The 22,690-nt window shown below is 35.6% G+C and overlaps 1 long non-coding RNA gene across 1 annotated transcript in view; it reads right to left on the bottom strand.

Annotated features, from left to right (window-relative positions):
• Positions 1–22,690, bottom strand: part of LOC123332814 — a 419,771-nt gene that overhangs the window by 353,234 nt on the left and 43,847 nt on the right. The window lies entirely within an intron of this gene.

Raw genomic sequence — 22,690 nt, 5'->3', positions numbered from 1 at the left:
TATTTTAACTGTTATTTTGGTTTTAAGTAAAATCTCTAGGATAATAAAATACAATAGTGTTAATAAACTGACATATTTTTAAACTTCTCCTATGACATTATTGTTTAATCAAAGTACGTTTGAAAAGTAATATTCTTGAAAATGACTAAGGCATTTTACTTGACATAAAACAGATCATCTGTTTCTTCTTGTCCATTTTTTGGAGCCAGTATATACCACCACAATTTACTATACTTAGGAAAAGATCGTCATGTTCTTTATTTAAGAATATTAGTCAAGAGAAGCAAGAAAAGTGATATTAACAATCTATAGCCTTGCTGATATATCTGTAATATATACAGAAGGTGAGGAAAAGCAAATAAAAAGTAACACCCACAAATTCAGTAAATTTTCATCAAGTAAATCTGTAAGTAAGAATGAAGGCTGATAAATACCAATGATATTTTGTCTTCTAATTTATATTTGAGCAGGTGAGCCCCTCTGGAAAACCTGCCACTTAAACTGAAAAGGCAAGGCACTTGTGGTTGTTAGCCAAGTTAAAATATGCAAACTACAGTGTTTGAGTAAGACATTTGTCCAAAATTGAAAGAGTCAATTCATTTATTGTGAGGTAAAGATCATCTTTGTCAAACATCAGCTTTGATTATGATATAAATTTTACTATTTCTCTGGGGTTATTATATACCAAATTGCATAAAATAATGTTCTTTCTTGTCACATAAATTTAAACTCAAAATCACAGTAACACTTCCCAATGGCAACGTGTTTTGCCTTATCAATGTCTAGAAGTAATTTGATAATGAAGCTTCCTGAGAGAGACAGTTAAATATTACTAAACATTTACACTGACAGTCAGTGCTGGGCCCTGCATGTGACTTTTCATCTCCCTCTGGTGGGAAAAAGAAATAGTGAAATGATAGAAATGATAATTTAGATGACTGAGACAAGAAGCTAGTAACACCAGGCTGATAATAAAATCATGTTCCCATAGACTTTCCTGACTTAAATATTTTCTTTTTGTAAAATATTGTGATTCAATACAACTTGGAATACAGCAAGAATTTTTAAACATTGGTAATATTCCAACTTCCTTATAGCAAAGAGTATAAAATTGGTACAACACATGCTGTAATCAAAATGCCAGGAGAGATATCAACAACCTCAGACATGCAGATAATACAACTCTAATGGCAGAAAGTGAAGAACTAAAAAGCCTCTTGATGAAGGTGAAAGAGAAGAATGAAAAAGCTGGCTTAAAACTCAATATTCAAAAAATGAAGATCATGACATCTGGTCCCATCACCTCAGATTTTCTTTTCTTGGGCTCCAAATTAACTGTGGATGGTGACTGCAGCCACAAAATTAAAAGACACTTGCTCCTTGGAAGGAAAGCTATGGCAAAACTAAATAGTGCATTAAAAAGCAGAATCATCACGTTGGTGATAAAAGTTCATATAGTCACAGTTATGGTTTTTCCAGTAGTCATGTATGGATGTGAGAGTTGGACCATGAAGAATGCTGAGTACCAAAGAATTGATGCTTTTAGATCATGGTTCTAGAGAAGACTTTTAAGAGTCCCTTGGATAGCAAGGAGATCAAACCAGTCAATCCTAAAGGAATACAACCCTGAATATTCATTGAAAGGACTGATGCTGAAGTTGGAAGCTCCAATATGGGCCACCTGATGTGAAGAGACGACTCATTGGAAAAGACCCTGATGCTGGGAAAGATTGAAGGCAGGAGGAAAAGGGGGTGAGAGAGGATGAGATAGTTAGATGGCATCACCAACTCAATGGACATGAGTTTGAGCAATCTTTGGGAGATACTGAAGGACAGGGAAGCCTGGCACGCTTTAGTCCATGGGGTTAACAAAGAATCAGACACGATTTAGCAACTGGACAACAACAACATGTACTATAATTTTTTAAATATTTACAATTTATTTTCATCTTCTTTCCTCTCTCCTTTTATAAATGTAAATCAAGACAAGCACATTGGATAACATTCAGACTTGCTATGAAAATTTAATGTTGTTCACAGTTGATTTTCTGTGTTCTAGGTTGAGAAATACTGTAACAATTTCTATCTCACAGAATGAGGTTTTTTTGTTTGTTTGTTTTTTGTTTTTTGAAGTTTAGAATACCAGAAGATCTCATTTGTCTTATTATATCATAGACCATCACATATTGAAGGGCAAGTTATATTTTTTTAAAAAAGCAACAGTTATAGTCCTGAATGCAGGGGGTATTTTCAAATACTGCTTAAGGTGTTCACTTCATATTTTCTCATTTTGAATGTCAACCTGCCCCTTTAAGTTAAAAGCAGTTATATGTGTCTACTTTAACATGCCTCCTTAAATATGCATTGTGCATCTAAGATATCCTAGTATTTCTCAGATCCTTGAACATTTATTATACTTTACCATCCATCCTGAGAACCTTCCTAAACTCTAGTTTCATGATGAAATGTGGAAAAAATAAGAGTGACTTTGCAATAGTGTTCTTTCACTTACCACACATAACCTTATGCATTTGTCTACTTCTCTGAGCCAAAGCGTTTTAATCTATTATAAAATAGGGCTATCACTACACAGAGGATTTCTATGAAGATTAAGTGAGATAAGGTACATCAAAGTGTACAGAACAATGCTAGCAAATAAATGCATTTTTTTTTCTTTTATTCTCTCATGAATGTCTCAAAACTTGGCCATGTCTTGGACCATACTGCTAAGATGTTTTTCTCTAAAATGCCTAATCTCTCAAACACTCCTTCCAAGGATCACTTAACCCTGCTGCCTCTCCATGCCTGTGAGTGCTCACCTTCTGCGTTATAGCACTCTCCCATGTTTAAGTCCATCAGACCATTCTGGTTTCACTTCCTCCTCAGCCCTGTCTGAACTCCACATTCAGTGCTGCCAGAGATGTATTTTCCAGCATCCTGGATTCCTTCACTCCATTATCTGCCTGTCTTATTTCAGAACATCCCAAACCTGAGTTAAATACTTCTTCACCTTTAGCCAGTTCTCCTGTTTATAAGATACAAAGCAGAGTCCAGGTATTTCTACATAAAACTTCCTAGATATTTCCAGTACATTTATCACACTCAAATGTGTGTTATGTGGAAATCAAAAATTAAACCAGAGACATCATGCATGACCCCAGGGCATTGGCAATATATAATACAACCTGGTTTTCCTAAAACTGACTGGTTTTGCCCTATATTCTTTAGGCTTATAGAAATATTTTTGTCTTTTTAAAGAGAAATATTTGCAGCAATTTAGTCCTCTCAAAAGCTAGAATTCAAATAGATCAGTTATCATCATTCACAACTGGAATGCTGGCAGAGTCAGCCATTGCTGATACCTGCCACTGCTGAACCCATTCCATTTTTTTCCTCTCTTCAATTTTTCATTCTGTAGGTGTGGTTTGAAACTCATTCCTTTTACAAAGACTATTTTTTAAGGCCCTACATCTGGAATTACAGTATGCCACAAGATGGCACCATAGAACTGGCTACGTACATCAAAATGTTAAAATACTCCAGTTGTGGCTGTGCAGAGGACATATGTAAGTCTACTTTGGGTTCATCCTATAAAACAGTCATTTTAAAGTAGCATAGATTTTTAAAAAATAACTCATTCAGCTTAGTTTAGTCACTCAGTTATGTCCAACTCTTTGCGACTCCATGGACTGCAGCACGCCAGGCTTCCCTGTACATCACAAACTCCTGCAGCTTACTCAAACTCATGACCGTTGTATCGGTGATGCCATCCAACCATCTCATCCTCTGTCATCCCCTGCTCCTCCCTCTTTCAATCATTCCCAGCATCAGGGTCTTTTCAAGTGAGTCAGTTCTTCGTATTAGGTGGCCAAAGTATTGGAGTTTCAGCTTCAGCATCAGTCCTTCCAATGAATATTCAGGACTTATTTCCTTTATGATGGACTAGGTGGATGTCCTTGCTATCCAAGGGACTCTAAAGAATCTTTTCCAATGCCACAGTTCAAAAGCATCAATGTTTCAGCACTCAGCTTTCTTTATGGTGCAACTCTCACATCTATACATGAGTACTGGAAAAACCATAGCTTTGACTAGACAAACACTTGTTGGTCAAGTAACGTATGTGCTTTTTAATATGCTGTCTAGGTTGGTCATAGCTTTTCTTTCAAGGAGCAAGCGTCTTTTAATTTCATGGCTGCAGTCACCATCTGCATGATTTTGGAGACCCCCAAAAAAAGTCTGCTACTCTTTCCACATCTATTTGGCATGAAGTGATGGGACCAGATGCCATGATCTTCGTTTTTTGAATGTTGAGTTTTAAGCCAACTTTTTCACTCTCCTCTTTCATCAAGAGGCTCTTTAGTTCTTCTTCACTTTCCGCCTTAAGAGTGATGTCATCTGCACATCTGAGGTTATTGATATTTCTCCCAGCAATTTTGATTCCAGCTTATGCTCCATCCAGTCTAGCGTTTCTCATGATGTTCTCTGCATATAGGTTAAATAAGCAGGGTGACAATATACAGCCTTGATGTACTCCATTCCCTATTTGGAACCAGTCTTTTGTTCCATTTCCAGTTCTAATTGTTGTTTCTTGACCTGCATACAGATATCTCACTAGGCAGGTCAGGTGGTCTGGTATTTCCATCTCTTGAAGAATTTTACACAGTTTGTTGTAATTCACACAAAGGCTTTGGCGTAGTCAATAAAGCAGAAGTAGATGTTTTTCTGGACCTATCTAGTTTTTTTGATAATCCAGTGGATGTTGGCAGTTTGATCTCTGGTTCCTCTGCCTTTTCTAAATCTAGCTTTAACATCTGGAAGTTCACGCTCACGTACTGTTGAAGCCAGGCATGGAGAATTTTGAGCATTACTTTGCTAGTGTGTGAGATTAGTGGATTGTGTGGTAGTTTGAACGTTCATTGGTATTGCCTTTCTTAGAGACTGGAATGAAAACTGACCTTTCCCTGGATTGTGGCCACTTCTGAGTTTTCTAAATTTGCTGGCATATTGAGTGCAGCCCTTTCACAGCATCATCTTTTAGGATTTTAAAGAGCTCAACTGAAATTCTATCACCTCCAGTAGCTTTTTCATAGTAATGCTTCCTAAGGCCCACTTGACCTTGCTTCCAGGATGTTTGGTTCTGGGTGAGTGATCACACCATCATGATTATCTGGGTCATGAAGATCTTTTTTATACACAGCTCTTCTGTGTATCCTTGCCATCTCTTAATATCTTCTGTTTCTGTTACATCCATACCATTTCTGTCCTTCATTGAGCCCATCTTTGCATGAAATGTTCCCTTGGTATCTCTGATTTTCTTGAAGAGATCTCTAGTCTTGCCCATTCTATTGTTTTCCTGTATTTCTTTGCATTGACCACTGAGGAAGGCTTTCTTATCTCTCCTTGCTATTCTTTGGAACTCTGCATTCAAATGGGTATATCTTTCCTTTTCTCTTTTACCTTTCACTTCTCTTCTTTTCTCAGCTATTTGTAAGGCCTCCTCTGACAACTATTTTGCCTTTTTGCATTTATTTTTCTTGGGGATGGTCTTGATCCCTGCCTCCTGTTCATAGTTCTTCAGGCACTCTGTCTATCAGATCTAATCCCTTGAATCTATTTGTCACTTCTACTGTATAATCATTTGGGATTTGATGTAGGGCATACCTCAATGGTAGTGGTTTCCCCTACTTTCTTCAATTTAAGTCTGAATTTTGTAACAAAGAGTTCATGATCTGAGCCACAGTCAGCTCCTGGTTTGCTGACTGTGTATAGCTTCTCCATCTGACTGCAAAGAACATAATCAATTTGATTTTGGTATTGACCATCTGGTGATGTCCATGTGTAGAGTCTTCTCTTGTATTGTTGGTAGAGGGTGTTTGCTATGACCAGTGCACTCACAATAGTTTTAATAAAAATTTTTAAATTTTAAAGCTAATACTTTAAACATTACTTTGATAATTGACAGTTACTAGCTAAACTTAGGGGCTTCCCAAGTGGCGCTAGTGGTAAAGGACCCATATGTCAATGCAGGAGATAAAAGAAATGTGGGTTCAATCCCTGGGTGGGGAAGATCCCCTGGAGATGAACATGACAACCCACTCCAGTATTCTTGCCTGGAGAATCCCATGGAGAGGAGCCTGGTGGATTACAGTCCATAGTGTCTCAAAGAGTCTGACAGGACATAGGTGACTTAGCAGCTGCAGCAGCTAACCTTAGTCCCTTCTGCCCTGCTCCCTTTTCTTTTCCCTATATTGATTTGCTCTTTTGCAAAACTCAGAGCACTGCAAGTGAATGTCACAGGGCCCTCCTCCCTCCATAGATGCCCACTCTACAAAAGCTCATCACCATTAGGACCAAGCTGATTAGCTTCCTCAGAACTCCTAATTAACTTGCTAGTCTCTTTTATATCTTTCCACTCCACACCCAACCTATTTCGTAAGTGCAAATGTGTTGGCTCATGTGTCACTGTCTTAGCTTCCTGCTCTTCAAGCTTATTTCGGTTATGATTATCAAGATCAAAAAAGCTAAAATATAAAAATTTTAAATGAAAGAATACTCTAGGTTCTGCAAAGTCCCTAATGCCTTTTCTTTCAGTCAAAAAAAAATATATATTTATATATATTCCCTTCTTTTAAAGTTCCCCATTTGTTGTAAAATCAACTTACACAGTTATTTCTAAAGAGTACACTCAGCTAACTCAACAACCCTCCACTTACTAGTCCTGCAAAGTTCAGGAATGATGGACATGACAGTGGACTCTAGAATCCAAAGGCCTGGGTTTAACCCTGGCTTTGCTGTCACTAGTTAGGAGAGCTTCAACAGCTTGCTGAATTTCTTCAGGCATCTGCCTCATTTATAGAAGGAGGTCATAGTATTTTAGGAGAGTTATGAGAATTATGTAAGGGGCTTTGCTGGTGGCTTAGATGGTCTACAATGCAGGAGACCCAGGTTCCATCCTTGGGTCGGGAAGATCCCTGGAGAAGAGAATGGCTATCAACTCCAGTATTCTTGCCTGGAGAATTCCATGGACAGAGGAGCTTGGTGGGCTACAGTCAATGGGTTGCAGAGTCAGACGTGACTGAGCAACTAACACTTTCACACATGTAAGTGTGTGGCACAAAGTCACTAGTAATTATCAAATTTTACCTGTGAGCATTCTATTACGTTTAATCACATGAAGGGCCAACCTCCACTTTTTCTTGAGAGATGCAAAATACAGATACAGAATAGTGAGCACAGAATGCAACTATTAAAACATTTTTAAAACTACACCTTTGTACACATATGCTTTTTGTACATGCTGCTAAGTCGCTTCAGTGGTGTCCAACTCTGTGCGACCCCATAGATGGCAGCCCACCAGGCTCCCCCGTCCCTGGGATTCTCCAGGCAAGAACACTGGAGTGGGTTGCCATTTCCTTCTCCAATGCATGAAACTGAAAAGTGAAAGTGAAGTCACTCAGTCCTGTCCGACTCTTAGCGACCCCATGGACTGCAGCCTACCAGGCTCCTCCATCCATGGGATTTTCCAGGCAAGAGTACTGGAGTGGGGTGCCATTGCCTTCTCCGCTTTTTGTACATAGATTCTCTTTAAAAGAATGTGCTTACCTAGAAAACATGTTTATCTCAAAACAGAATTGAGGGAGTGAAGGGGAGGAAATAGGGGAGGAAATGTTACTTTTCCTTCTTCCCCTTTGAGATTTTTTTAAAACTATGCAGTTACTTTCAAAATTTCAAGAAAAAGTGAAGAAGATAGTATTTTAAAATAAACATTGTTACAAAATGATTTTAAAATTTCAAGTATTGTCAGTCTATTTCCCATCTCTCTGCCTGAATAGAATGGAGATAAAGATCATCGTGACTTGTGCATGACCAGCATACCAATCCAGTTCCAGTAATCAAAACACCATTGGACTCATGCTACAAATTAGATGGAGGGAACAGAGCAGCAACATTAAGACAGCCAGGACTAGGCATATAAGAGAAGCAATTCATTTAGGAGTCCCTCTCCTGAAGGTACATGTTCATTGCAGCCAAAGTTGATATAGCCCTATTTGATTCAATAATCCCAATAAGTTCATTCTCTTTTCTTTCCATCATCTTCCAGATTCAGAATATTACTTGAGTAACTCAATTTACTTTAGAATCTAAGTCAATTCTAAATGATTTTAATATTTCCTTCTTTAGCATTGAAAGACATGGCTTAAGAAAACCCTGTTTAGTTATATCAGTCACTCTAACTTTGATAATTTTAAATTAAGAGATTGGACATTTAAAAAGCCAAAGGAGGATACAATTTTGTTAGTGTAAATGGCTAACTGGTGAAATGAAATTTATTTTAAAATACTTTGGTTTATTGCAGTGCCAATAAAAAAAATCACTCTAAAAAATGGCAAGCCTCATTCTAAAATGCTATTTCCAGAAATTCTCCCCTCAGCTATTTAATTACCTCTTAAAGCTCTTGAAGTTTTAGAGCAAACTCAGATTTATTCATTCATTTCTTTTAACTAGAACTATGTGTAACTGATACTGACTGAAAAGAAACTTTTATCCAGAATTGCAAAAGGTGTGGGGAGAGGGACTTATATGGAGTTTAGAGGGAATGTAAACCAGTATAGTTGCCTGGAGGGCAATTTGACAGGGTAAGACATACATAGACTTGTATCTAGCAGTTCCACTTCTACTTTCTGCAATATATCCTGAGTAAATAACAGAACATGTTAACAAAAGTGTTTGTGCAAGTATCCTTATTAGAATACTGTTTCTAATGAAGAAAAGTTAGAAACAACACAGACTTAAATAAGGGAAACAAGTAAAAAAACAATTCCAATGAATCCATGCAATGAATTTTCATAAGACCATTAAGAATTTTATACTTTAAGACACATAGAAATATGTTTATAGTATGCTTTTACTGAAAAGAATGGTGTACAAGACAGTATGGCAGTTTAAAAATACCATATTAAATATATATCATTTATTCACTAACATTAAATATACAGCCAAACAAAATTATAACTCATGCCTGGATGAAATTTGTCTAACACATATTTTCTCCACAAAGCAAATCTGTTATCTTGCACCTAGGAATACTGACAACACTACAACTGGGGGCCATTTAAATAGTAAGAATACCATAATATCCCACAAAAAATGGAGAAATTTCTAAAAACAGTCACTTAGTAGACCATGAAAAGGACACTTGTTTATCAATGTGAATGTCAAATGAGAAGGGAAGGTACCACCTCATTCCACCTTAGCTGGGAGTTGTAAGGGGAGGGGGACTCACTTTTACTGTTCTGTGCATGTCTGGGAATGACAACATTCTATAAGCATTGATTTAGGGTTAACAAAAAGTTTAGGCAGTAGGAAAATTCAGAAAGATGAAATAAAGATCAACAGTATACATCTGAACACACTCAGATACACAGAGTTGATCTACATGAATTTCAGTAATGCAATAGTTTATAACATTCAGTTATGCTAAAAACCATGTTTTAAGTAAATGGTTTTAACTCAAGTTCATGTTTAAAGATAGTGTGACAGTAACTATTATTGTGCATCTCCATGCATCATGGCAACAATTTTTAGAGAAAGTCATATAGTGCTATTAGCCATTGCACTTCATAAGGAATTATGATCACTGTTAAAAATGCAAATTTTTTTTCTTGCCATAATCTTAAGGCAAAGTGGACTTTGTCCCAACCCAAAATATTCTAGAAATATTCAAGCAATATCAGTGTAGTTTAAGTATCACATAAATTTTGGGGTTTACCAAAATGTTATTTTTCAAAAGCAAATAGCAATGTTGTTCTAATGAGCAAGCAGATTATTATTTTAGGGAATGGGTGAAGGCTGTAGAATTAAACTTCCTAACTTTGCCACTGAGCTTTGTAGTTTTCATGGGCAAGCAAGCTCCTTAAATTTGAAACACAGTATTATCTTGATATTTAAAATAGGATTAATAGCTTATATGTTAATACATTTGGTGTTCTAGAAAAGTGTCTGATACATAGTCACAATACAGTGAATACCATTATTTTTTGTTAGTACAAAAATATTAATACTGATGTTGAAATATTAGAGGTAGAAAGTTATTAGCAGCCTTTCACTGGTTTATGTAAAAGAATGGAAAATAGCTTTAGAAAAAGCTGAGAATATATAAATAAAACACTATCACTCATTTGAATGAGTATGAATAAGCTTATCATTTGTATTTCTACTATTTTTTACCTCTAATTTCTCAGTACTTTTGCTCCTCACACTGATCTCCTACCATATTTTTTAAAAATTCTTTCATTCTCCCGAATTTCACCTATACCATTTTCTTGTGATCCTCATTTTGAAAGTCCATTTCTCTTCCTCCTAAGTAGTTTCAGGACTCTATCATGTTGACCCTCAGCAGGCTCTTTAAGTCAATCTCATTGACCAGGATGAAGGATGGTGTTGCAGCCAGAGTTCCACCCCAATCTCCTGTCAGGTGGGAAAGTCCCTGCCCAGCAAAGAATGAAGCATTCAATGTGTGCCCTTTTCTGAAGAAGGGTCTCAGACAGCCCCCTTCCCTGCTGTCTCAGTTTCCTACGTCTTACAGTGCTGCGTAGTCCTGCATGTGCCGCAGGACAATCATTTAAATAAAGCATTTCATTCTCTAAAGGCCCATTGATCCGTGTGACTTCACTATCAGCACAAACGGGAAGCTCCTGCTTGAATGTGGCAGATGAAAATGGAAATTATATACTCTGATAACACTGACTTGATTATAGCAAAATGATTTGCATTTTGAAAGTTCGGTGTTCTTGCAAAACCTAGAGGGAAAGACAGAATCCTGAGCTACTATGTAGGTCCAGGTGCCGGCAGCAAGGTAGTCGCATGACCTAGTGCTCTTCATGTAACCTGTCTGGGCCTCAGCCTGCCTTGCTGTTGTGGCTGTAAAGCTGTCAGAGCACTGTTTGAGCTCATGTCTTTTTAGGATTGCTGCCAGGATTGAGTGACATAATGGAAACAAATTAGAGTATTTCATAAATGCAGTAATAATCTGTTACATTCATAACATCTAGACTCATCTGTCTCCATTCTCATCAGGACCTTTAAGCTCCCATCTTAATCAAAGATCCTTCTTCAGGTTAAAATGAGTAAAATGAAAATCATAAGCAGTGGTATCAAGTAATTTTCAGGAGGACTGTTAAATATATTTAAATTTTTTTACATTTAAATTGGGGATAAAACTTTAAGTTTTTGTTTGCTTCTACTACAACAGAGTCTTTAGCATGTGCTTTTCAAAGGGACTAATAATCATAAGATATTAGAAAACAAAACAGTTTATCTCAGCTTTTTCTGATAAATTTAATTTGTATACAGCTTTTCAATATGCTGCTCTGTCTTGTCTATATAGGCTGTGCTATAGCCATTTCAAGTTCAGCATTACTGCAAAAGAAGTAATTGATCTTCTATTTCAATATGCCTGCTGTTTCATGAGCTCTCTTACAATTCAGAAGAATCTATTTCTCATTGATGTTGAAAAACATAATAAGGTCACAGCAGGGAGGCTTTAGCTTCATTAAAGAACATTATTATAAAAATAAAATGATCAAGGGCAAATTTTTTCTGTCCTTGTGGTACAGTTTCTGCAGATTCACATTAATCTGAGCATTTAGAGCCACAATAAATTTGTTATCTTCTCTTTATCATTCACTTCACTATTCACTTTCACACTTCACTATGGTAGCCCCTAGTGGTAGAAATATGTCAACTGCTCATGTTCCAGGGCAATTCTTCCTTTGTTGAATACAGAGGAATTAACCCTCCCCGAAAATGAGGACTAAAATATGTCAATAACTGAATTTACTTTTTAAAACATCATAGAGAATGCTGGTGTCCAGCAAATGTAGATGCCAGCATTACTTAAAAAGCAGCTGAGCAGAAAAATGAATTGAAATTTTAACCCAGTCAGGCTTTCATCTATCATGGGAGCCTATAATTGGGGAACAACAGAGAAGAATTTAAGATAGAGAATCAGTGATTGCTCTATTAATCTACTTTAACTGATACTAAAATCTGACAGAGCACATTACAAGCTGTAGGCAGTAAGGCTTATCAATTCATTACTACTTTCAAGGTTCTTCCTGGCTTTCTTTTTGCCTTAAGCTCCTAGCAAAGGACAGCCTTTTACAGTTCAATTTCTGTTTATTTTTGACCGCTTTTAATTATATTTGATGGCCTATTTCTGTACCACTGAAGTTACTGGAGTTGCAAAGCACTTTGTTGTTATAATGATAGCTCCCTTGAAGTCTGTTCATTATTAATTGCTTTTTGAAAGTGCTGCTTGCTCTCAACTCACTTTTTATAAATATTTAAATAACTGAATTTCTATAACATAAATATCTATGCACATAAGATAGGGATTCTATTGCCTGTTTAATAGGTTACAGATAGCAGTAGAATAAATTTTTTAATAAATTTCTGTAGTTTAATATTAATTTGAAATGTTTCATTAAATCATCTTGTAGTAAGTTCTCATGAATAGCTATGTCTCAAAACAATCAATGATGTAAGAGTTTGATATTTTGAACCTAAAATTCTAAAAAAAAGTTTATAAAATAGAATGAGTACTTTTCATAAAGATGAATAAAATCCTATAATTAATCTAGGTGTATTAGACATTACAATTCTTAGTTTTTTAAGATGAAATGAAGGAGTTTACTAAAAGGGATCTTATCACACAAATATATTATTGCTCAGGAAAAAAATGGCAGGAGAATGAGGATAATAAAATTAAAAAGCCGTAATATTGTTTAAAAAAAACACATGTATACCTGTGGCGGATTCATTTTGATATTTGGCAAAACTAATACAATTATGTAAAGTTTAAAAATAAAATTTAAAAAAAAAAAAAAAAAGACTGATGGTTTGACCACAGGCATTAACTTCTTTTTCTCAAATATCAGGCAAATGACCGCAAAATACTTGTTTTAAAAAATCAACTTAGCGAGGCGATACTACTAGAAGCGAGATGATGACAGCAGAAGGTTAAGGGCAGGTGACAGTGCCGGGCACTGTTCTAACTCAGTATCAGTAACAGCCCTATCATTACCTCCACTTCATAAATGTGAAAATAAAGGCACAGAAACATCAAGCAACTTGCTAATCAATATTCATTAAGTGATAAAGCTAGGAGTCAAATCCAGGCAGTCTGGTTTCAGAATCATACCCTTAATCATTGTGTTATATTCAAATTGTGGAGGACAAGAAACAGAGAAATGATGATTGATGTAGTGGAGCTGACAAGGTACTGCCTTATGTGCCCAGAGTGTGGAGTAATACAAGTCAGCTTATCAGCCCATGAAGCCACCCATTCACTGGAAGGAGTGGATGTTTAGAACAAAGGGGTGGGATGCAGTTTGAGGGGGGAAAAAAAATCGTAATACTGTAAAGTGGTTGCTCTCTCATCCCCCACAGCTGGCAATTGTTCCCCATTCCTCAGCACCTCCCATCCAGAAACCCTGAATTCTAAGTATTTGCTTTGGAGACAATAAGCCTGGTACACTTTAAAGAGAACCCTTATTTCAAGCTGCATTCTTAACCAAAGAAACTGGAATCCCCTTCTCCTTGGTTTCTAGAACAACAGCAATCAAATTGTACAACCACAGATCCTACTCTAAAACCCTTCTCTAATATGTAAGCCAGAAAGAAAAGGTCATCTGAGCAAAACTGCAACATGACTGTGACCTTTAGCTAAATCCTACAGTAACAACCAAAAACACTGAAACAAAAGACAGACAATACAGAAGTTTAAGAACACACACCAAAAACATCACTGGCATCAGTGCTGAACATGAATAGATTATGATATTATGATAAGATATCCTATGACAATAAAAGCAGAATGCTATAGTAAGTAGAGCACAAAATTGGAAATTAGAAGAACTTTTATGGATGAACCAAAATGTTCTCATTTTTAAAAGGGAGACTATTCTTTAAAAAGACATTGTCATAAAAGATAAAGAAGGCTGAGGCAATGTTTTAGATTGAAGGAGTCTGCAGAATAAGACACCTGTTATTTTTACAATGAGGCTGTTAGTCTGAGGTGGCCTAATGCCATGAAGGTATTTGTAAGCAAAGCAGAATCCAAGGCAATAAATGCCTCAGAGATTACAAAATCAAAATCTAAGTCAACCAAATAGTAAACTATGTTTTAAGCTATAGCCAATCAATAACCTCCTTGCTTTGCTTCTGCATTTTCTCTATCAAGTCTCTCCCCAACTCCTCTCCATGGAGCACAGCTAACCACTTCTGGTTTGGTGCTGACCAATTCATACTGATTTTTCCTCACTCTTGAAATTTAACATGTCTCAGTTTACCTTTTAACACAAGTAAATACAATATATGATTCTAGGCTGGATCCCATACTTGAAGGAAAAAAGTACCATGAAGAATTGGCTGATAACAGTTGATAACACTGATATAATCTACTTGCTGGTGTTCCAAATGTTTTATTGATTACACATTTACTGAAGCTGATTGTCTCCAGTTTTGTTTCTTCTGCATGCGTGCATGCACACTCAATCATTTCCAACTCTTTGCAACCCCATGGACTGCAGCCTGCCAGGCTGCTCTGTCTACGGAATTTTCCAGGCAAGAATACTGGAGTGGGTTGCCAATTCCTTCTCCAGAGGATCTTCCTGACCCTGGGATGGAACCTGTATCTCTTGTGTCTCCTGCACTGGTAGGCAGGTTCTTACCAGTTGAGCTACTGGGGAAGCCTGAAACTTATTACCCTACTGTAAATATGTTAGAAATTATTTTTGTTCCTCAGGAAAAAAAAATTTGAGGTAGTTAGAGGTGAAGGAAAGTCATATATGCAATCTACTCTCAAAGGAAAGGAAAGAAGGAAAGCATAGAGATAGTGTATTTGGGTTACTGAGTGTACTTTAAGAAGAAAGCAGATGAGGCAAATGTTAACTACAGGTAAGAGGTACTGAAGTGTTTCTTGTATTTTTCCCACAACTTCCTAGATGTTTTTATTTTCTAAAAATCAATAGAAAGGTAAAAGATAAAGCCAAGGAAATTTAAAATAGAGAACCCCCCCCAAAAAAAAGAGAGAGAGAAAGGGAGTAAGAGTTGAAAAACTTTAAGACCTGAATCTAGAAGTTTCAATAAATGAGTAATGATATAAAAGACAGTTGATAAGATAAAGTTATCAAAGAAATTACATATTATTTTTCAACATCAAAGAAAAATCACTCTTAAGTGGAATTAGTCCCATATCAAGGCACACCATCATGAACCTTAAAAATCATGAGGTTCTACAAAGAGAAAAGTAAAACAAAAGTCACCTACAAATGAAAAGAGATCAGACTGGCATTAGAATGATCTTATCATAGTCATGAAGGAGAATCCTTTTCATCCCAGATACTAAAGCATATACTCAAATATCAATCACATGGAAGGGTGGAAGTAAGCCCTCTGAAGACAAGCATGGGTCCAATATATGTACTTTTCACACTATTTTTTAAGAAGCTACTAGAAACTTGTTTTGTTTCTGCAAAAAGAGGGAGAGGTCCAATCAAGAAGGAGTGGTAAATACAATTCAGGAACACATGTATACCTGTGGCAGATTCATTTTGATATTTGGCAAAACTAATACAATTTTGTAAAGTTTAAAAATAAAAAAAATAAAAAAAGAAAAAAAGAAATTCAGAGCCAAACAGACAGGGTGCATAAGAGAACAGCCAGATAGATGGGAACAAAATGATGGAAGGCTGGAGGAATAGAATTTCAAAATAAGGAATTTGACACATATTTTAATAATTTTGTACATTTGAAATCTGAAGACATTATAATCTGTTAAGCTTCAGGAAAACAAAGATCTTAGCCCCAAACAATGCTAACCTGAACACAGTATCTACAAAGTCATTAAGTAAACACTGAGTACTAAGTTCAATACAACAGTTTTTTTTCAACATATTGACAGAGTGGAAAAAAAAAGTTCTGTGATCAGTGGCTGGCTTACATCCTCTAAAGTATCATAGTAGGAAATTAGTAGATTATGTTTAGAACTGATAAGTCAAGATAAAAATAGAAACATAAATTAAAAATAGGCAAAGTTATTACCAAGATAAACAGGTAGAAGTTGGACCTTTTTCTATTGAATGTGGCTACAGGACAGACAATGTGGAGCAAGACGCTATGATTCTGTTGGTAGTATAAGCCTCTAAATACTATCCAATTACTAGATGATCAGTTTCTTTCCTATTTAGAAAAAAGTAAGGAGAATAATTCTTAGGGCTCTACAACTGCTTCAACCATTTCAACAACAGTGCACACTGAAGATTGCAGAGAGATGTCCATCCCCTGCTGGAATTGTGTAGAATCTTTTAAAAAGAAACACCATCTAGTGTTATGACATACTTCTGAAAGGAAAACCACCTCCTACCAAAAGAAATTTCCAAGAAACCAGCAGATATTCTTGTTGCCTTCCCATTTCTAAACACAGTTGCTTTAAAAATTAACATTCATTCTCTGAAATTTGAAAGTTAAAATTTTGTGGGTTTAATACAGGGTAAGAATATCCCATATCCCTCTAGATTTTATAAAATAGTTTGTTTCCACTGTTAAAAATACTTGAAAATAAAACACATTCTGCCCCTGCTTTCAAGGCCTACCCTGAGTAGGTGCTATTTATCTCTGTTAGCAACAGAATTCGGAGAAGGCAATGGCACCCCACTCCAGACTCTTGCCTGGAAAATCCCATGGATGGAGGAGCCTGGAAGGCTGTGGTCCATGGGGTTGCTGAGGGTCGGACATGACTGAGCAACTTCACTTTCATGCATTGGAGAAGGAAATGGCAACCCACTTAAGTGTTCTTGCCTGGAGAATCCCAGGGACAGGGGAGACTGGTGGGCTGCCATCTATGCAGTCGCACAGAATCAGACACAACTGAAGCGACTTAGCAGCAACAGCAACAGAATTTTAGAATTTCCAATGTCCAATGTTCCAGTATTGAGCTGCCAATACTGACTACCAGTACCTCTGACTGTAGCCAATGGTATGTATTAATCTAAATTCAGATGTTTTTAACTGTTTCAGCATATTGCAACAAAAAGTATTTGATAATCACATGTGTAAGACATGATTTTAGTGTTGAAGTTCGCTTATTTATTACACAAACGCAACAATTGCTTAAGTGATACCTAAAAATGAGAGAAAATTCCTCTAATTTATTAAGATAAAAGAACATTGCCATATCAAACAGGAATTTGTATCTTCCCCTCTACAAGAAATAAATTACATTTAATATCTACTACCACCAAGTTCTTCTATACAGTTCATGAGGTTCTCATGGCAAGTATACAGGGGTAGTTTGCCATTTCCTCCTCCTGTGGGGTCTCAAAGTGTCATACACAACTGCGCAAATGAACAACATTGTCAAGTTCTGAGTTTTCACCGTAATCATGTCATCTCCAGCATCTGACATTAATCTAAGCGGAAAGAAGGGCAACTTCTGACATTTTTGTATTTGAGGTCTCATGTATAGTAGATCTTTGAAGGAGACTGATTTATGTTTCTATATAACCAGAAAATTATGCTTTATCTCACATATTAAAAAAATAAAACACCACTTCATTTTAATAAACTATTTTTTTTGCCATCCAGTAGATGACACAATTTTTTTTTTAACATTTTCCTAAACTTTCCTACATCTCTTTAATCATCTGGGATAATTCCTTCTCACTCATCTTTATCCTTTTGTATTCCAATGTCCATGTCTCCAAACAAATTTATATTAGCACCTGTTTTCCCGCTTTTTCCTTCATCTGTTTCATCCTAATGTTAAATCACTTGTGGGGATTTCTCAAATACCAAGCTCCAACTTCTAAGTTTTTCAGTTTCATGCTTCTAACTCTTGTCTCAGACTTTTACATACTGCAGTATTCTGCCACCATGTCAAACTCTCAAAAGTTCAGTATAAATACAATGCCATAACGGGGCAGGGAATAGTAACTGTGAAATACTGCTGTATCTTAGAAGATTTCTATGGCAACAATATGATAAAAAGGAGAAATAGTGATTTTTAAAAAATTGGTCAAGGGGGAAAAATGAGCTTAAAACATTGATTAGACAGGAAAATATATCTATATATAAAAAATATAAAGGATGTAAAAGAAGACTTTCAGGATTCAGAAAAATGCTTTACTTTAACAAACATGTTCTGAATGAGTAGAATGGAAATGAGGAGGAAAAGGAAAGAATTATCTAAATATTTTAGTAAACATGAAGGCAATTTTATGATTAACAGAATTAAGAAAAATAGAAATAAAAATTTTAAGCCTCAAATGCATTTGACTCATTCTTTACTGAAGTTGTAATTGAAACTGGAGGCCAAAATTTCTAACTAGTGTTAACAGGAAAGTTACAGGTTTAAGAATGTGACAAAAATGCTTTGAGAAGACAAAACCATGGTTTAACCTACCAGTCTTTGTTTAGAAAGATAAAGATTATTATCTACTTGTTATCATAACATTTTTATTTTAATCTATTCATTTAGTTCAGTCACACAAATGTGTCTGACTCTTTGCAACCCCATGGACTGCAGCATTCCAGGCTTCCTGTCCATCACCAACTCCCAGAGCTTGCTCAAATTCATGTCCATCGAGTTGGTGATGCCATCCAACCATCTCATCCTCTGTCATCCCCTTCTCCTCCTGCCTTCAATCTTTCCCAGCATCAGGGTCTTTTCAAATGAACCAGTTCTTCACATCAGGTGGCCAAAGTACTGGAGTTTCAACTTCAGTATCAGTCCTTCCAATGAATATTCAGGACTGATTTCCTTTAGGATAGACTGGTTTGATCCCCTTGCCGTCTAAGAGACTCTCAAGAGTCTTCTCCAATGCCACAGTTCAAAAGCATCAGTTCTTTGGCGCTCAGCTTTTAAGCTATACATTTTGAACATTTATCACAAACTTGAATTTATATGTGTTTAGTATAAATGGTATATTACAGGAAACATTTTTTCTAATATTAGTTTTAAAATTGCAAGTACTCTTGCTTTTTGACCTTGACACAAACGTCTACTGTAGAAAATCATATGTAACTGAGTGTGGTAGAAAAATGTTATGGCATATAAAATATAAAACTTTGGAGGTTGATGTTGTTTATAACTGATATTTAAGTACTACTATAAGCATCAGATTAGTAAACTATGATATGCTTCATGGGTATAAAAGATATAGTATTTCCCAATTAAGTCAGAAAAAAATGTATTTGTGATGTTATGGGGATTTAACACAATAGGAAAATCCACAGATCACTGGAGGAGGATCATAAAAATAAAGACACTTCTTGATAATATTCAAGTCCACGAAAATTAATCACCATCCTTTTTAGTACTACTGAAGAAGTGAAAGTCACTCAGTCGTGTCAGACTTTTTGCAACCCCATGAACTATACAGCCTATGGAGTTCTCCAGGCCAGAATACTGGAGTGGGTAGCTGTTCCCTTCTCCAGGGGATCTTCCCAACTCAGGGATCAAGCCCAGGTCTCCCACACTGCAGGTAGATTCTTTACCAGCTGGGCCATCATGTAAGCCCAGTATTCCTACCCTTTATGAAAAGGAGAAAACAAAGGGATTGCTAACTCTCCTTTACTATTTGTCCTCTACCTTTGAGGTCATTGTAAATGTATTGTTCCCTCCATCCACAATGCCATTCCCAGCCTATATATAATCCGTTATTTATATCAGATTCAGTTTCAAGAAGCCTTCATAATTGCTGTAATACAAATCAAAATGTATCTGTCTTCCAGCAAACAAGACTCTATCATGCATTATCTTTAGCATCTAACACTAAGAGTTGCCTAACATATTAAAAATATGTTTACCTGCATTATAATATAACATTGAATACTATCTGCGTATACAGCATATCTTCTTTCCCGGAAGAAAGTCACTTGAATGTAGAAATGCTTTATTGATATCTATATCCTCCACAGGTCTAGAGAAATACAGTGTTGATAGTAGATGCTTAAAGTTTTGTGAATGATTTCAAGTTTTAGTTATTGATAATCATCACTAACAGTCACTGTCTTTTTTTTATAACCATCCCCCAGCTCTGGTCTATTCTCATGTAACTCACATTTTCTTGAGAAATGTGAATAAAAGACAGAGTAAGCCTGGTTGCAACTTTTGGTTTGAAGTAATCTAATTCTCCCAAATTTTGCTACACATTATTTGACACTAAAAGTGGTTTCAGTGTGATCAATATACATTATATTTTGATTTATCTTAGGCATATATTCATGAATGACTAATGAACACTGATTGATGTAAACAAGTTCTCATCTTGTGATAATTTCCAGTATTTTATTATAGTTTGCAAAATATCCTCATCATAGTACTTCAGCAAATGTAATTTCAGCTGCTAAAAAATTCAACATGACTTCAGTTGTTGGCAATATTAAATAATTCCTGTTGCCATGTGATGTTAGCTGCAGCTTACATTTCAAGTCACGAAGGGTTATTAATATTATATGGTCAGAAATAATTTCCAGATCAATGAATCAATGCTATCTTAATATTCTGTCTTTAATTTTCATACCACATTTATTTTGTGAGTGGTTTTCATAAAAGGAAGTTGCTTAGTGTTGCCAAACTCATTATCATAGGATTTTCTCCAGAGCTGAAATTCCTTTGTGATCAAAGGACAACACGAACACCTTCTAAACTATTGAACCATAATGATATCATGGGCAGGCCACAGAGAATAGAGTGAGGAGGAGGGAACTTTCTCTGCAAATACTTAAGGATACTTTACCGGAAAGCAAAGACATTTTACACAGGAAGAAGTAGAAGTAGTACAGGAACAAGTAGAATAAGTGGCTCCATATGCATCCACTTATATACACATGTACACGTGTGTGTGTGTTTTGTTAAGTAAAATAAATACTATTTTTTTTAGAGTTGGTAGGAATCTGCAACATGCTTAAACATTTATAAAAGGCTTACGCAAACATTCTATTAGTTGACTTACAGAATGGGGATGATTTATAACAACAAGTAATTTCAGTCTCAGAGGCTTAAAGAGAAAATTATGCTATGGGTTGCATAACTCATTCACAGCAGGGTAAATATTTGAGCCCAATTAATACCATATCTGTCCTCCCACACACATGTTGATATGTTGATAACTTTCAACTACCATTATGTACGTTTTTTCTGCCACTCTTCTAGTTTCCACCTAACGATAGCTCATACATTTATAATATACATATTGGAGGAGAGCATAGAAGATCAATTATGAAGAGTAAATTCATTGATGGTAACATTTTTCTCCCTTTTTCTATGTTGATACAAAAAAATTTGCCCCTTCTCCTGTCTACTAAAGATGATTCAAGCCTACTCAGTCAATCTGGGCAGCCCCTCACATACACTCTTGCCTATAAAGCAAGGTTTTCCTTTTTCACATTTAATATTGGGAAGAGTGAAAAGAGGAGATCCAATTAGAGAGGCATCTGAAGGAAAGAGCGAAGAAATATAGGTGAAAAGATACCTGTGGTTCATTTCGTATCTTGACCTAGCGGCCAAGTAGAGTATGGTTTCATGCAGTTATAAATTTGGGTATATTGAAGACTTGGGTGTCATCATCCAAACAGAATATTCAGTAGGAATTAGAGGGCAAAGCATGGACTTAGGGACAGTCAAAGAAAAGTTTGAAAGAATACTACCAGTATTCTTTATAAAGTTTCTCTTTAAAAGATGTTCACATAAGAAATTACAAAATTATCTCAATTTTTAGATAACAGTACAACTTATTCATGCATCATTGAAGTAAAAAAATTAATAATTAAAGAATATGGTAATGAAAATAAGTAACCGAGAGATTTGACAAATATTTTATCACTGTGATTACTTATACAATGATGCCGTTTTTTTAAAGGGCATTGATGTTTGCAAAGTGTATGATAAGAGACAGAATAATCAATTTGATATACTAAAAATGAACTTTAAACAAAAATGTTAATATCTAAACGTATTCAATGTGCAGCCTTTATGGTATAATCGTCTACAAAATGAAAGTTAGAATGAGGTAAGTGAGCATATGTGCATTTATCCATTTCAAGTAGTCAAATTTAGTAATTATCAATACTAATGAAAGCACATTTCTATATATTTAACCTTCAAGGTCCTACTCAAATTTTATTCCATCTTTGGTGTCTTTACATGTTTAACTAAATAGGAATCAATTGGCTTCACTATCTGAAATTCTCATTTACTTAAATGAAAAAGTTAATTTTTTTCTTATTATGAAATCATGCATCTAATAATATATGTACACATGCCATTATGTTTAAACACACAGTTTTACTTTGATTTATCTTTTAACCTCATTTCTCATTTTTTTAATCTCTGAAAAACTACAGTGATTTTATTTTCATGACCATCTGTAACATTTTCTTATGAAAAAACCTAATGATTATATATTTTGTTTTGTTTCTAATCATCAAAATATACATTGTGAAGACATTAGAAGTGTTAAAAATTAAAAAAAAAGTCTCCTTTCTATATAATTTTTTCTATAAATTTATAACTGTTATCCTATGAAGAATTTTTAATCTCCTGTTTTAGTTTTAAAAATATGCCTGCTCCTTCTTCTATGTCTTGAGTATTCTTCTAAACCATTAATACCTATTTTAATAAATCTAT

Source organism: Bubalus bubalis, chromosome 3 (genome assembly GCF_019923935.1).
Source record: "Bubalus bubalis isolate 160015118507 breed Murrah chromosome 3, NDDB_SH_1, whole genome shotgun sequence".
Lineage (NCBI taxonomy): Eukaryota > Metazoa > Chordata > Mammalia > Artiodactyla > Bovidae > Bubalus > Bubalus bubalis.
Note: the sequence above shows the minus strand (reverse complement) of the source record. Positions and strands in the feature narration are given on the sequence as shown.